Raw genomic sequence first — 11,563 nt, forward strand, 5'->3', positions numbered from 1 at the left:
TTAAAAAAATTTTCAAAACTTATAGAATACAGATAAATGCATTGATTAAAGTATATTTATCAAAATAAAAAATAAACAATGAATGAAAATAAGTGAACTAAGAATTCAACTTAAAAAAAAAAAAACAAGAAAAATTTTATGGAAAAACCCAAGGAAATAATAAGTAAAGAAGGAATAAAGTTAAGTCTAGAAATCAGGAAAATAAGGAATGGGAAAACAATAGAAAGGAATAGCAAGGAAGAATGTTAACGTATCTATTGAGCATCTATGTTGTTTTAGAAGATTTGGTGTTCATATTTTTTGCCTATTTTTAAAATTAGGGCCAAATCATAGAATCTCCCCATATTAGGAAGCATAAAATTTTGTTCAACATACATTTTCTATATTTCTCCCAGTTTATCATTATCTTTTTGGAACATAACAAAAGAATACAGTTGGTTTTTTTTTCCAAACTCTCATGGAATAGTCAAAGAAATTAACTGTACCTTGTCTTTTAACATAGTTTAAGATGTCTTCACAAAAATTGAGATAATTATTCGTTTACTTCAGCCTACACCCCAAATACCAGTGCTACTTCTTAATGCTCTTGATAGATAAATGGATGGCAAGAATTATAAAAGCAACATTTTTTAATTAGGTAATTGAGGCATCAAATAAGTAAGTAATGAGAATAATGTTGTAGAAAATGAACACAATGCATAGTAAAAGATTGCTAATCAAATGCACAGTGCTTGGCACACAGAAGGTGATTAATGAAGTCTGGTGAATGAACATGTTTAGAGCTCTCTTGAATGCCAAAGAACAGAATCAGTTTCAGAAGTTAAAAATTTCTGCAGAGGAAACAGTTTTTTCTTCTACCATAAGGCAGGGATAATTTTACAATACCCATTTTTTGTCTTACTGCATAATTCAGAAGCGCCTCAAGTGGTCTGAAAAACTCTGTTATCATAAAAACCATTTGAGGGATGAAAAGAAAGAAATGTAGGGTTAAAATGAACAAATGTTTTTTTGTTAAAAAAACATATGTACATTTGTTTTAATGCAGATTTTCAGACCAGACAGCTCCACACCAGCCAAACATATGAAGTCAAGCACAAGTTACAAAATACTATTTGAATAAGGATATTAGTATGGAGAGATTAATCACTTCCTGCACTATGTACTCTTTTATTATTGAGTGAAATTTCACATTTATGCTCTTCAGAATTACGTGGATTTACACTGATGTTATTGATGCTGCAGTAAAATTGTCCCCTGTAAAAGTGCTTCCTGTTTAATTAGTATTTCTAATGGTCCCTAAAAAGCTTAAAAATAAATCTATTTTAAATCTATCATGGGAAATTATTCCACATTTTCCTTGCTGATTTTAAAATGCATCACTCAAGCCACTAATATAATAGAGATTAAAATGAATAAATATACATGTAATAGTTTTAAAACCAATCTTTATTTTGAATTGGTAATGTATATAGAGAGTAGAGAGTTTGAAAAGTATAAAAAGATAAATACACCAAAATGTAAGTCTCCCTTCCACTCCCTTCCCCAGATACCCATTTCTTTCTGGAAACAACCATTGTTACAAGTTTATTATGCATGGATCTAAAAATGAAGTAATAATAATAGCCATCATCTGTTGAATATTCAATTCTGCACCCAGGTTCCTCACAAAAATCATATGAGTTAACTATTATTAACCTCACTTTACAAATAAGAAAACTGAGTCATACAAACATTGAGTTTTTTTTTTAGGGTCATGCTTTGTAAGTAGGAGAATTTTGGTTCAAACAGGGTCATTACTCATTTTTGTACAGGTTGTACTCAAACAGATACTATACTAGAGAAAACAGCTAAGAAGCAGCTCGCTGAACAAGAGGGCTTCCCTGATGGTCTAGAGGTTAGGATTCTGCCTGTCCATGCAGGGGACGTGGGTTGGATCCCCGGTTCAGGAAGACCCCACATGCTGTGGAGCTACTAAATCCGTGCACCACAGCTACTGAACCCTCAATCTAGAGCCTGTGCTCCACAAGCAGAGAAGCCACCACAATGAGAAGCCCGCGCGCTGCAAGGAAGAGTAGCCCCACTCACTGCAACTAGAGAAAGTCCTCACACTGCAGCAAAGATCCAGCACAGCCAAAAACAAATTAGACAGTTAAATAAATCTTAAAAAAAAAAAAGAAAGAAACTAGCTGAACTGATAGTGAAGGACAGGGAAGCCTAGCATACTGCAGTCCATGGGGTCGCAAAGAGTCAGACACGATTCAGCAACTGAACAATTAGGGTAATTGAGATTTGATAAAATGTAAAGATGCCTTTAAAAGGTCTTTAACAATTAAGAATACTTTATTTACTTCTTAAGTAATATTTATGGAAAACTTCCTATGGTCCAGGCACTGGAAACATGGTTGCCATCCTCTCCTGAGGAAGGCAGGCAAAGGAAAAGCAACTACAATATTATGAGTATACAGAAGTTGAGATCATGCCATAACAAAACTCTAAAACATGTGACACTGATTCTAGGGCCATGTGGCAGAAGGGAAGGAAACTGTTAGTGGAGGCAGGAAAAATAGCAAGAAAACAATTTCAGGAGACTGGGGCGGGGGTCGGGGGGGAGGAAGAAACTGCTATAGAAGCTTAAAAACCAGTGACCTATGTTATGTAATGCTAAAAGTATCGCTTGCAGTAACTTGGTGCACCCAGTAACATGGTGGACTTCTGGATTTGAGCAGGTTTCAAAGAGGAAAACAGAGTGTTCGTACTAGCGGAAGTAGGAGCTTCAAGAAAGACAAAGGCTTGGAAAACAACTGGCCCCTTTGTAAGCAGAATTTAAATAGATTGTAGGGGGGGCTAGAATTAGTCAAGAGTATAAACTCTTATTTTCAGCTTCTGGAGCAAATAAAAGATTTTCAAATTAAAACATGACCTAAGGATAAAATCAAAGTTATAAGACTTTTTTATAAGACTTCTAAGCAATCCTAAATTGGTGCTTTCTTGGGCTGAATAAAATGGCTTCTCAAAAGCTTAAAGATGTAGGTCACAAAAGCCTGATCCCAAAGTAAATTAGTCTAAAGTATAGAAGACTGTCTTGAAAACAAGTGTGTTTTTGGCTTCTAGAGCATGGAGTGGATTTTCACCTGGTATATAGGAAACTCCCAATATTCTTAAGGGAACTGTACTAGCAAAAGTACTGCCAACCTGGGCTAACAGGAACCATGACTATTCAGATCATAAAGAAGTTTCTGGGTTCCTAACTTTATGCATACAGGAACAGGCTGAGAAAGTTGCTTAAAGGGGATACAGGGAGATGAACTGCAATTGGGCATTTGGAATTTTAAACGTCTGTGGGTTATCAGAACAGAGAAATCAGAGGAGTTGAACGTCTGGTTCTGAAATTTAGGAGACAGATCTGGGCTAGAGATATAAATTTGAGAATCATCAGCACATATGAAATAACAAATCACAAATCCATGCCACCTTTCGTTGAAATACAGGCTAAATCTTGGAACCCCCGCATCACAAATGTTATTCAGTGAGAATCTTTAACAGAAGCAGAATATCGCTGACACAAGTACTTTTGAGGACACAGAGCACTGGGCTACTTTTACAACACTATCCTATCAGTCAGGTCCTAGAAAGAAAAAAACTCACCCTTGATGGATTCAAATAAGATTTTGGTGAAAGGAGTAACAAGGTGTGGGCAAAATGAGGAGAACAGGGAATACTGAGGCACTGAGAGACTTAGAGCAGTGGGGAACCCATACTACACCTATGACTGAAAAATCAAGAGTAGGAAATGGTGTTAATGGAACTTGAAGGGAGCACTGCCCAGCAAAACCTATACAGTAAATCTACATACAAATGAGTTCCACTCCAAGAACAGGTTCATAAGTCCAATTTGTTCATAAGTCAAGCACAGTTAGCCTAGGTACCCAACTAACACTATCAGCTATAGAGTACTGTATTGTAATGGGTTTATAATATTTTTCACACAAATAATGCATAAAAAAAGCAAAAATTAAAAAAATTTTTTTTAATCTTACAATACAGTACCTTGAGAAGTACAGTTGGCAACCCACTCCTGTATTCTTGTCTGGGAAATCCATGGACAGAGGAGCCTGGTGGGCTACAGTCCATAGGATCATAAAAGAGTCAGACAAGACTTAGCAACTAAACGACAACAACAGTACAACAGCTGGTATACAGGGACTGGCACTGAGTGAACTGACAAGAGTTACTGACTGGGAGGTGGCAGAGCTGGAAGACCATCAGCAACAGGAGATGGAGGGCAAGCTGCAATTTCACTCACCTTTGACATGGCTTTGGACATGTAAATGCATGTTTGAGTCTTTGAAATTTCACAGCTTGAAGATTCACATGTAGGGGACTTACTGGGGGTGGGAAGAGCAGCTACTGCCAAAGATACGGCACAGAGAAGGCAGCGAGCAGAGAAGAAATGCCCTGATCTTGCTGTCCTCTTGTATGACATCTCCTGCTGGTATACATGCCACTGGACAAGCCAAAGGGGCATGAGTGATACAGTCCTCACAGAGGACAATTTTTCAAAGCAGAACACAAGCGGTTATAATTCAAATGTCAAAAATGCAAGAGTATGTAGCACTAGCCAAGTAGGGAGAAGGCCATGTCCAATTTATATATGTAGGTTCTGTATCATAAATATGAATCACTGGGCAGTTTGCTCAGGACAAAAAGAACCTTTTTGTGATATGCTATTTTTAATTACAAAAGGATTACTATCGTCATCTTCTCCTTCAGAATGTAACATTAACTCAAAACAATAGATACTGCAGTTTATTTTTCATGTTTGTTATGATAATACCTTTATCAATTACATCAGTATTGCATGAAATTGTATCTGTTAGAATATTTGTTGTAAGAACTGACTCTACACACCTACTTCATAATATGTACCCAGCATTGTGATGCCTAAGATACTAACAATAAACCTAATAACTTCTCTGTCACTTCACTGGTATTTAATTGGCATGAAATAGATTGCTAATTGGGATTCATTAAAACATTTATTTTGGCTTTCTCCTCATAGACCTATTTACACAAAACAGGCTTTGTGATCCCAACAACTTCATGTCTAAACACATGTCAAAGCATTTTTCTTACATGATGTGGATGATAATTTCAGTCTGAAGAGCTGATGACATCAAACACAGAGGGCTGACAATGAGAAGGAAGGATGTATAGGAAACCCTGAAGAACATCAACATTTAAGGGAAATACAGACCAAAATGTAGCATGCAAAAAGGCTAAGAAGGATGAACCAGAGACATAGGAAGAATGTGGTTTCCCATGGAAACCCAAGAAAAAAAGAAGTGGTCCACATTTTTAAAAGGTGCATACAGATCAAATAAGGTGAAGACTGAATTGGTTCCCCTCCATATTTAGCCACATGCCATGTTATTGGTGACTACAGAGAATGTACTTTTATTAAGAGCAGGAGAATGAATGAGAGAAGCAGACATTAAAATGCTAAGTATAGACAAAATTTTAGAGGTTGCTTGTCTGTGCAGAGAAGAATAAAGGCTAGTAGCTGAAGAGGGGGGTAGGGAGATAGGAGATGATTTTCAATTTGGTTCAGTTTAGTTGATTTTTAGCTAAAAAAATCAACTATTTGACTGAGACTATTGAGCACAGTTAAATACTACTGGGAAGAAGCAAATGAAGTGAGAGAAGTTGAATATACAGAAGAGAAAACGGTTACTCAAAAAAATGGAACAAAGCATCTGTTACAAAGTACATGCTTGGTAGGTATCTGTTAAATAAATGAGTGAATTCCTTTACAAGTAGGGATGTATTTAAGACCACAACCAAGTGAAGGAATTATTTGTAGACATGAGGCATGAGATCTCTTCCATCAAAAAGGCAGAAAAGGAGGACACAGTTGTAGATGCACGTCATTTGGTAGATGTGAGGTCAAGAATTTGAGAAAGTTCTATTAGATGATTTCTATTTTCTCTGTGAAATTAATGATGAATCATCTGAGAGATAAAATCTGAGGGTGGCAGATTGGAAGGACTGAGAAGAATGAAAAAGGTTTCTGAATAGTATTCTGAAAGGATGCTTCAGAGAGAAGCCCCTTTCAGCAGCTGCCAGCCTCTGCAGCGTTCATGGTGGCTGGTGAAAGGGGTTGCCCAGTGCATGCTCCCAGTACAGAGCCTTAGGGCCCCCTCAAGTGAACACACCATTACCTGGCATCCTTCCCTGCTCCTCCCTCACTTGAAATTCTTGGCCACAGTCTTCAGTATTTTTTCTCTCCTTTGTTCCTGTCACTGTTCCACCAGATTTGGTAGATACTGATAGCACCCTGGGGGCTTCCCTGGGGGATCAGACAGTGAAGAATCTGCCTAAAATGCAGGAGACTCAGGTTTGATCCGTGGATCAGGAAGATCCCCCTAGAGGAGGGCATGGCAACCCACTCCAGTATTCCTACCTGGAAAATCGCATGGACAGAGGACGCTGGTGGGCTACAGTCCATGGGGTGGCAAAGACTTGGACACAATTGAGTGACCCTGAGCACATACACACACACATATACACACACACACACACACACACACACACACACACACACACACACAGAGCTAGTTCATGACCTTGGACCATTCTGCCTCCTAACCTGGGCAATGTCTCATGGTTCCACTGGAGGACATTTTTAATAGCTCATTACAATTCTGAGACCTGCTGAGCCAGATATGACCCTATCAACAAAGTACCCGCCAGTCTTCAAAGGATCAAACTGGGCACAAGATCTAAGAAGGCAGGGAAAAACGTGAAAGTGAAATTCGCTCAGTCACATCTAACTCTTTGCGAACCCATGAACTATACAGTCCACAGAATTCTCCAGGCCAGAATACTGGAGTGGGTTAGCCTTTCCCTTCTCCAGGGGATCTTTCCAACCCAGGGATCGAACCAGGTCTCCCACATTGCAGGCAGATTCTTTACCAGCTGAGCCACAAGGGAAGCCCAAGAATACTGGATTGGGTAACCTATCCCTTCTCCAGCAGATCTTCCCGACCCAGGAATCGAACCAGAATATGCACTGCAGGCATATTCTTTACCAACTGAGCTATCAGGGAAACCTGATAAGAAGGCACGGAAGCCTACTTCATTGTCTACTGAGTCTCTACACAGAACCTGAGTCATCTGTGCACTAACACCCTTGCTCATCTAACATGCTTAAGTCCTAAGGGCTTCAATCCCTCCACTCTCCCAGGTACCTGACAGTGGAAAGAACTTGTCCCTTTGAGAGGAGATGCTGCTTGAAATCTACATCAATATGACCTTAGCAAACAGCCTCAACAAGGAAACTTTATTAGGATATAACATAGAAAGCCTAACATGCCCCCAAAAGAGAAAACAGTCATAAGATAAGCAGTTTTGTTACAACAGTCAGAGGAACTCCTAAATCTGTATACAGCTGAATATTACAGTCCAACACAAGAGTTGAACAAACTACATGCCAATTGTAGTTATGAAGAGGTGGCAAGAATACACAGAACTGCAAAAAAAGATCTTCATGGCCCAGATAATCACAGTGGTGTGATCACTCACCTAGAACCAGACATCCTGGAATGTGAAGTCAAGTGGGCCTTAGGAAGCATCATTATGAACAAAGCTAGTGAAGGTGATGGAATTCCAGTTGAGCTCTTTCAAATCCTAAAAGATGATGCTGCACTCAATATGCCAGCAAATGTGGAAAATCCAACAGGACTGGAAAAGGTCAGTTTTCATTTCAATCCCAAAGGAAATGCCAAAGAATGCTCAAACTACTGCACAACTGCACTCATCTCATACGCTAGGAAAGTAATGCTCAAAATTCTCCAAGCCAGGCTTCAGCAATATGTGAACTGTGAACTTACAGATGTTCAAGCTGGTTTTAGAAAAGGCAGAGGAACCAGAGATCAAATTGCCAACGTCCGCAGGATCATCAAAAAAGCAAAAGAGTTCCAGAAAAACATCTACTTCTGTTATATTGACTATGCCAAAGCCTTTGATTGTATGGATCACAACAAACTGTGGAAAATTCTTCAAGAGATGGGAATACCAGACCACCTTACCTGCCTCCTGAGAAATCTGTATGCAGGTCAAGAAGCAACAGGTAGAACTGGACATGGAACAACAGACTGGTTCCAAGTTGGGAAAAGAGTACATCAAGACTGTATATTGTCACCCTGCTTATTTAACATATATGCAGAATACGTCATGCAGAATGCTGGGCTGGATGAAGCACAAGCTGGAATCAAGATTTCCGGGAGAAATATCAATAACCTCAGATACCCAGATGACATCACCCTTATGGCAGAAAGTGAAAAAGAACTATAGAGCCTCTTGATGAAAGTGAAAGAGGAGAGTGAAAAAGTTGGCTTAAAGCTCAACATTCAGAAAACTAATATCATAGCACCTGGTCCCATCACTTCATGGCAAATAATGGGGAAACAATGGAAACAGTGACAGACTTTATTTTGGGGGGCTCCCAAATCACTGCAGATGATGACTGCAGCCATGAAATTAAAAGACGCTTACTCCTTGGAAGAAAAGTTATGACCAACCTAGATAGCATATTCAAAAGCAGAGACATTACTTTGCCAACAAAGGCTCATCTAGTCAAAGCTATGGTTTTTCCAATAGTCATATACGGATGTGAGAGTTGGACTATAAAATAAGCTGAGCGCTGAGGAACTGATGCTTTCGAACTGTGGTATTGGAGATGACTCTTGCGAGTCCCTTGGACTGCAAGGAGATCCAACCAGTCCATCATAAAGTAAATCAGTCTTGAATATTCATTGATACTGAAGCTGTAACTCCAACACTGTGGCTACCTGATGCGAAGAACTCACTCATTGGAAAAGACCCTGATGCTGAGAAAGATTGAAGATGGGAGGAGGAAGGGGACGACAGACAATGAGATGGTTGGATGGCCTCACCGACTCAATGGACATAAGTTTGAGTAAGCTCCGGAGTTGGTGATGGACAGGGAAGCCTGGCATGCTGCAGTCCGTGGGGTCACAAAAAGTCAGACACAGCGACTGAACTGAACTGAACTAATTAACAATGTGTATATAAAGTATTTTTTAGACACTAGGTAATTTTAAGTCAGTTCTCAACAAAATTTCAGAGAATGCAACATAAATTCTTGGATAATATATATAGCTTCATGAAAAACTTTACCAAATAACTGACAATCTAGTGTTGAGATTATGAAAGAGAAAACACTGGCGAACGTGGCTTAGGAAATTTATTTTAAGCAAAAGTGGAGGGAGGAGGTGGAAGAAAGAAAAAATGACGTCTGAAAAGTTAAAAACATTCCGAGAAGGAGTGAGACCACCTCTGGATTATATAGTTACAAAATTTTTCCTTCACTTTGCTCTAATGTATATGAAAAAGTTATTCAGACCATGCAGTATTTTTTACAGTTATGGCTATAACTCTAGAGGAGAACTAGTCATCTGTTTTGGATCATTAAACTCAGTTGTACCTTTGATTAAAATTCCACTCTTCTCTCAGCTACTCATTGTGATACTCCCTGTTTTAAAGTAATTCTCCCTTGTTAAATGATGCATTGCTTCCTTATTTAAAAAAAAAAAAGCAATGAGAGGCAGATCGCTGAAAGAGGCTATTATTTTCTTATTACTTTGCAAAAACAATAGAAGAAGTCCTGGAACAGGGAAGCTAGAAAATCTGTCTCGTTGGACGTCTCTTATAAAAGAAGGAAAAACCTATTTTCAAAATAAGCAAAGAAAAAAACTGGACAAATTTCATGCAGCATTTTCATCAGAAAAAAGAGAAAGCGCAGAATAAAGTCCTCACAAACCATGACAAAAACACTTCAAAAAGACATGCTGACCAAATGTGAAACTGTAAAATCTAATATTTCAAAACAAACTAAAAGAAATTAAGAAAAGTATAGAAGCTACGAAAGAATAACATAAATTAGCATTAGAGAAACTCAAAAATAGCAAATGCAGAATCCAGAATTATAAAGCAAGGAAGCTGAGACCTTTGTTGAGTTTCTGTCTGCCCTTTCTTTCATCTGGCCCATCAAATTAGCCCATTATTTCCTAGGCTAATTCTGTGTTTGCCACAAGCCTGTGCGGTGCTGATAGAAACAGCAAATGAAGCACATGGTAGCTTTCATTGAGCAAGAAGCCAAAAGCAGAAAAACAGCAGCGAAGGCAAAGAAAAGGTAAAAGCTGAGAAAAGTTATCTTGAGCAAACAAAGGGGTAGTTTCATTCAGCTCTAGTCAATCACTGGCATGGGAGAATGTACATGTAGTATTTTGGGGCCTGTAATTTTTTAAAAGACTCTCAAATTGAAAAAAATTTATGGAGTTCAAAAGTGCATTTCTGCTGGACAATTAGATGTGTGACTCTTAAACTGAGGCTAAAGAAAAAACACCTATTTGTTTATTTAGCCATTCATTCATTCAATATTCAGTTTTGTTGTTTGACGTTTTAATGATTACATAATTTATAATAAGGCACTTTAAAGGATGATCATTTTATTTTATTGTTTTATAATCTTATTCATGTTTCACATATATTAGAGTTATGATTCCTGTCTTCAAATGTTTACCATGACTTGGGAGAGTTTTAATGTTTAGATTATTTATTCTGTTCATCTTAAGATATCCCTCAGTCTTATGGTCAGTTTCTTTTAAAATGTTTTAAATAGTTTTAGTCAAATTAGTTTTTCCGAATGATTTGTATGTAAAACAACTTTTAGAAATTTCTTAGCATAAAACAAGCATCTTTTACTGCCTATTATGGAACAAGCTGCTTACCAATTCATGTATCACTAATCAGAATATAAAAAACACATTATCTGGCTGAAAGTATACTTTAATTATGGTAGTATGTATGATTTACGCCAGCTGTATGATAAAAATTGCTCTATGGTGTATCCTGGTCTCCCATCTTGAAGTAAGAACAAATATATTTATAGACAAAATGCTAATGTTTTATAATTTTTTAATAAAACAAGGTAAATTATCAGGATAGTAAAAAACCCAACTTACCTATTGTACAGCACAGGGAACTCTACACCATATTATGTAATAACCTATATGGGAAAATAATCTGAAAAAGGATGGAGAGAGAGAGATATATATATATATACACACACATATATATATATACATACACACACACACACACACACATACCTGAATCACTTTGCTGTACATCTGAAACTAACATTGTAAATCAACTATACTCCAATATAAAATAAAAATTAAATTAAATTTAAAGTAAAAAAATTTTAATACAATTTTTAAAATATGATTTTAAAATATAATACAATTATAAATTATATATAATTTAAATTATAAATTATTTATAATTTTATAAAATTTAAAACATAATTTTTAAAATAAAATATAAATCTATATGGAAATTTTCACACAAATAAAAAGGACAATGGCATAATGAACCCAAATATACACATCATCCAACTCCAACAATCATTAATAAATGGCTAATCTTTCACTTACACTCCAATATCTAAATGTTTATGGGTAGAAACGAACTCCTCAGC

The sequence above is a fragment of the Bos indicus genome, chromosome 12 (assembly GCF_029378745.1).
Source record: "Bos indicus isolate NIAB-ARS_2022 breed Sahiwal x Tharparkar chromosome 12, NIAB-ARS_B.indTharparkar_mat_pri_1.0, whole genome shotgun sequence".
NCBI lineage: Eukaryota > Metazoa > Chordata > Mammalia > Artiodactyla > Bovidae > Bos > Bos indicus.